This window comes from Euphorbia lathyris, chromosome 6, assembly GCF_963576675.1.
Source record: "Euphorbia lathyris chromosome 6, ddEupLath1.1, whole genome shotgun sequence".
Taxonomy (NCBI): Eukaryota; Viridiplantae; Streptophyta; class Magnoliopsida; order Malpighiales; family Euphorbiaceae; genus Euphorbia; species Euphorbia lathyris.
The window spans coordinates 72,060,288-72,066,287 of NC_088915.1; positions in this window are offsets into that span (position 1 = coordinate 72,060,288).

Consider the following 6,000-nt stretch of genomic DNA (forward strand, 5'->3'; position numbering starts at 1 on the left):
ATAGGAATTTGTTTCTTCTTTAAAAATCCATTGAAATCATGTGTATTTTGAGATCAAATTCTATTCAAGATAGAAATCATTATTGTTTGTGTTAATCCTTTGAGATCTTATCTCGCGATTAGTTTCTATTCAGCATAAATGTTTGTTTTTCCAATCCTTCCAGATCAAGTCTCAAAATTAACTATTACTCACAATAGAGTTTACTAATTTGAAATTCCATGATATCAGGTCTTTAGGATCACTCTAATTTAATAACCAATTCTTTCAAAGATTTTTTTGTTGTGTTGAAATCTCATATTCATCTCTCCTATGAAATAAATGGTTCTCTTATAAAGACACTCATCTTAACTTGTGGGGAGCCGCTCTAAAAGCTCGCGGGGAGCTGTTAAATCCCATCAACACTTGTGGGGAGCCGCTCTAAAAGATCACGGGGAGTCGTTAAATCTCATCAACGCTTGCAGGGAGCCGCTCTAACACTCTCCTTTGAAGACTCGAATTGAAGGTTGTGCTACATTAACTGAACTCCCATTAGCAACCATGATTCTATTCTCTCTTTCACTCTAAAGAACCAGGCTCTGATACCAAAAATGTTGGAAATATGAAGTAACACAATATGAAGTAAGATAGATATTGACAGCAGAAATATTGCAATTAATTTGATTTGTTTATTCCATAAGAAGCAATGCCATTATATAGGCTTACAATCAAAATTGAATTGCTAAAAAAGTTGAACTAAAATCAGATGCTGTGAAACTAAATCAATTAACTAATAAGGAGAAAAATCAGGAATATCAAAGCAGATTTTAACAACGTACTAGAGCAAGTCCAAAAGACTTTCAATCAATATTCAAAATTCTCTAAGGTTTACTCTAGAAAATTCCAAGTGAACGAAACACCAGGAAAATATAAAAAAAGTTAGTAAAATGAAAACTTTCCTAAACAGTTCTTTTAAGGGAAAATTTCCTAAAAAGTTGTAATGAAAAGTTTCCAACTCGAATTCCTGTTACACCAGTTATAGTGATGGGTTCACAGGCACTTGCATCCATTCCCCCATCAATTTCAATCTTCAAAAAACTGTGCCAGTGTTGTATTTATCATGTGAGGTGTAACGTGATGAAAAATTCACTCATCTACCCTTATTTCCTCGTCCATGAATGTTAGCTTTTGTTCGAGGATCTTCAGACTCTCTATTGTTTGTATTCTGCAAATAGGTATAAGAAACTGTTAAAATAATATAATAACCTTAATTATTTAAAATAAAATAAAATAAATAAATAAATCATTAATGAATGTAAGAAAAAAAAGTCAAATAAAGTATGGGAGTTTAGTTGGGAGATATGAAAATTGGAGGCTACAATTAATATGAGTATATGTATGAGACAATAATAGAAATTGAGAGTTTTGTATCCATTTATCATTTATATTCAGTAAACAAATTTAGTCCTCCAAAAAATAATTATTTATTTAGTCTCTTTTTTTGTGTAACAAAGTGGTATCAGAGCCACATTACGAGAGTCAGTCTTCCGCCAAACAGACCCTATAAAAAATGTCAGGCGGTTTCAAACTTCCTTATCAATACCCTCAGCTCACCAAAACCAATTATTCAAGTTGGTGTATTCGAATGAAGGCGTTACTCGGATGTCAAGATGACTGGGATATAGTCGAAAAAGGCTACGTAGTCCCAGGTAACGAGGCAGCGTTGACACAGGCAGAAAAAGATACTCTGCTCATCCATCAAGGTTTGGATGAATTAATGTTCGAGAAAGTAGCCGAAGCTACGACCGCCAAACAAGCGTGGGAAATCCTACGAGTTTCTCTTCAAGGAGAGGAGAAAGTTAAAAAGGTTCGTTTGCAGATGCTGAGAGGAGAATTTGAGATGATGAGGATGAAAGAGACAGAGGCCATCAGTGATTACTCATCCCAAAAAAATTGAAGAGTCCAGAATTGTTGAAAAAATTATGCGATCACTACTACCAAAATTTGATTACGTAGTGGTGGCTATGGAGGAGTCCAGAGACATCAGCGAAATGTCCGTTGATGAAGTTGTAGGGTCATTACAAGCACGCGAGGAGCGGTTTGAGAAACGAAGAGAAGATTCCGCAGAACAAGTCTTAGCAACGAAGGCTGTGTTTAAAAATGGCAAAAGTAGTCAGTCCGGCAGAGGACGCGAAAGAGGTCGAGGAGGAAATGGTAGAGGACGAGGACGTGGCAGAAGTCAAGGTAGAAATGAAAACGGCAACAACAACAATGACAGAAGCACTCAATTCACCAGAGGCAGAGGAAGAGGCCGAGGACTCGGTCAAGGAAGAGGAAACTGGAGGCCGAATGAAGGACGTGACAAGTCCAATATTCAGTGTTATAATTGCTTCAAGTATGGTCACTACGCGGTAGAATGTTGGAGTCCGCCTAAGGAGGTGGAGGAGACTGCCAATAATATTCAAGATGAGGAAGTAACTGGCACTGTGTTACTTACCTACGAAGGTGAAGAAAATCACGAAAATAATATATGGTATCTTGACAATGCGGCAAGTAACCATATGTGTGGTGACGAGAAGATGTTCGTGGAGCTCTATGAATCCGTTCGCGGTAATGTTGTATTTGGAGATTCCTCTAAGGTTCCTATTAGAGGCAAAGGAACCATTCTTATTCGGCTCAAAAATGGCGCTCAGCAATTTATTGATAATGTTTATTATGTTCCCAACATGAAAAGCAATATTTTGAGTTTGGGACAGTTACTGGAGAAAAATTATGAAGTTCACATGATGGACCGAAAACTACTCATGTTGAATGAGAAAAAGGAGTTGATTGCACGAGTACCCATGGCGAGAAACAAAATGTTCACAATTAACATTCAGACGGACGTGGCCAAATGTTTGAAAGCTTGTGTGCAAAGTCCCCCCTGGCTTTGGCATTTACGGTACGGACATCTCAATTTTGGAGGACTGAAGCAGATGGTAAACGGATTGCCTCACATTGACCAGCCTCATCAACTGTGTCAAGGATGTTTTGTTGGAAAACAATTCAGAACCAGTTTTCCAAAGGAGCCCATGTCAAGAGCAAAGGCGCCACTTGAGCTAGTTCACACAGACGTGTGTGGACCGATCACTCCAAAGTCCAAGTGGAGAAAGAAAGTGGTCATTTTATTAAGGCACTCAGATCAGACAGAGGCGGTGAATACATGTCCATCTCTTTCAAGCAATTTTGTGAAGATCATGGAATCCGTCATTTCCTTTCAGTCCCGAGATCACCTCAGCAAAATGGCGTAGTAGAAAGAAAGAACAGAATTGTGCTCAACATGGTGAGGAGCATGTTAAAAAGCTAAAATTTACCGAAGGAGTTATGGGCCGAAGCAGTAGACTGTGCTGTCTACCTGTTGAACAGATCGCCAACTGTCAGTATTTGGGATCAAACTCCACAAGAAGCATGGATTGGAATAAAACCCAGTATTTCTCATTTGCGTGTTTTTGGCAGTGTTGCTCATGTCCATGTACCGGATGAAGAACACAAGAAGCTAGATGATAAAAGCAAGAAATATTTGTTTGTGGGCTATTCAGAACATTCCAAAGGGTACAAAATGTTCGATCCTCAAACTCAGAAAATCGTCATCAGTAGAGATGTCACCATTGATGAAGAAGCATTTTGCGACTGGACCGGTGAAAAAGAAAACAGCTACAGTTTTTATACGTTCATGGATTGAAGACAATGATCAGGAAGAACCAGCCACAGTCACAGCCACAACACCAGCAACCATTTCGACATCAGCAAGCTCATCCAGTTCGAGTTCATCCTCGAGTTATGAAGACAGTTCAGATGAACATCCGCCCGGAAAGCCAAAAAAATTCATACCTATTAAAGATCTCTATGATGTAACAAAGCAAAGAAAGATGGAAACGGTGAAATTATCCGATCAAGAAAAGCCATGGAAGAGGAGATTCATTCGATCGAGAAAAATAAAACATGGGAGCTGACATCACTTCCGGCCGGTCAAAAACCCATTGGAGTTAAATGGGTGTTCAAAGCAAAGAAAGATGGAAACGGTGAAATTATCCGACATAAAGCAAGGTTGGTGGCGAAAGGGTTCAGTCAACGACCCGGAATTGACTACAATGAAGTTTTTGCTCCTGTTGCCAGAATGGAGAGTATCAGACTGGTAATTTCTATAGCTGCTCAACACGGGTGGAGAATCCATCAAATGGACGTGAAATCCGCATTTCTCAACGGATATCTGGAAGAGGAAATTTATATCCAGCAACCACCTGGGTATGTTGTGAAAGGTCAAGAAAATAAAGTGCTAAAATTGAAAAAGACACTTTATGGTCTTAAGCAAGCACCACGAGCCTGGAACAGTCGCATTGACAAATATTTTCAAGAAAATGGTTTTGTCAAATGCCCACATGAATATGCCCTGTATGCAAAAGTGAAAAATGGAGATATGTTACTTGTTTGTTTGTATGTGGATGATCTTATTTTTACAGGGAACAATCCTAAGATGTTTGAGGAGTTCAAGAAGACAATGGCTCGTGAGTTCGAGATGACTGACATTGGTCTAATGTCATATTATCTTGGCGTTGAAGTGAAGCAAAATGACGGTGGAATTTTTATTTCTCAAAGTGGTTTTGCAAAGGAGATCTTAAAAAAGTTTAAGATAGAAAATTGTAATTCCGTCAGCACACCAGTCGAATGTGGAATCAAGTTGACAAAACATGAAGGTGGAGACAGAGTCAACCCGACATTATTCCGAAGCTTGGTCGGAAGTCTCAGATATTTGATGTGTACGAGACCAGATATTCTTTATGCAGTTGGCTTAGTAAGTCGATACATGGAAGCCCCAACGGTGTCACATTGGAATGCAACAAAAAGAATTCTCCGTTACGTGAAAGGTACAACTAATTTGGGATTACTTTATTCAAAAACTGTTGATTTCAAATTAGTTGGATACTGTGATAGTGATTGGACCGGTGACAAAGATGATCGAAAAAGTACAACGGGTTTTGTATTTTTTCTCGCTGACACGACATTCACATTGAGTTCAAAAAAACAACCGATCGTGACGTTATCTACATGCGAAGCTGAATATGTTGCTGCAACATCATGTGTCTGTCATGCAATATGGCTCCGGAGATTGTTAAAAGAATTTCAGATGGAAGAACGAGATCCAACGGAGATTTTTGTTGATAATAAATCTGCACTGGCATTAGCTAAAAATCCAGTGTTTCATGACCGGAGTAAACACATTGACACGAGGTATCATTTTATTCGGGAGTGCATTGAGAAAAAGGAGGTGACACTGAAGTTTGTAAAGACGCAAGATCAGATTACAGATATTTTCACGAAGCCGCTGAAGTACGATGTGTTCAGTCAATTGAGAGATCAACTGGGAATCACGAAAAATTAAGTTTACGGGGGCATGTTAAAATAATAAAATAAACTTAATTATTTAAAATAAAATAAAATAAATAAATAAATCATTAATGAATGTAAGAAAAAAAAGTCAAATAAAGTATGGGAGTTTAGTTGGGAGATATGAAAATTGGAGGCTACAATAATGTGAGTAGAAAAACAAAAAAGGTGAGGATGGGCCTTATAATTATTGTCCCGAAAGATCAACTCTATAAATAGAGTTTATTCTTAGTTTTTTTTTTGTATGTATGGGACAATAATAGAAATTGAGAGTTTTGTATCCATTTATCATTTATATTCGGTAAACAAATTTAGTCCTTCAAAAAATAATTATTTATTTAGTCTCTTTTTTTGTGTAACAGAAACAACATAACTATTATCTTAGATACATAATTACTAACTCTATGTAATCCTACCACAATACTACCAAGTAAAAATAAAAGGGTTAAGGTGCAAAAATACCCCTAACGTTTTAGGCCAGGAGCAATTTACCCCTAACGTCCAAAATGGTGTAATTTTACCTTAAAGTTGGAAGACAATAACAATTTTACCCTTAACAAATTGGATCAATTTAAGAAATAATTCATCAAGAATCTTGTT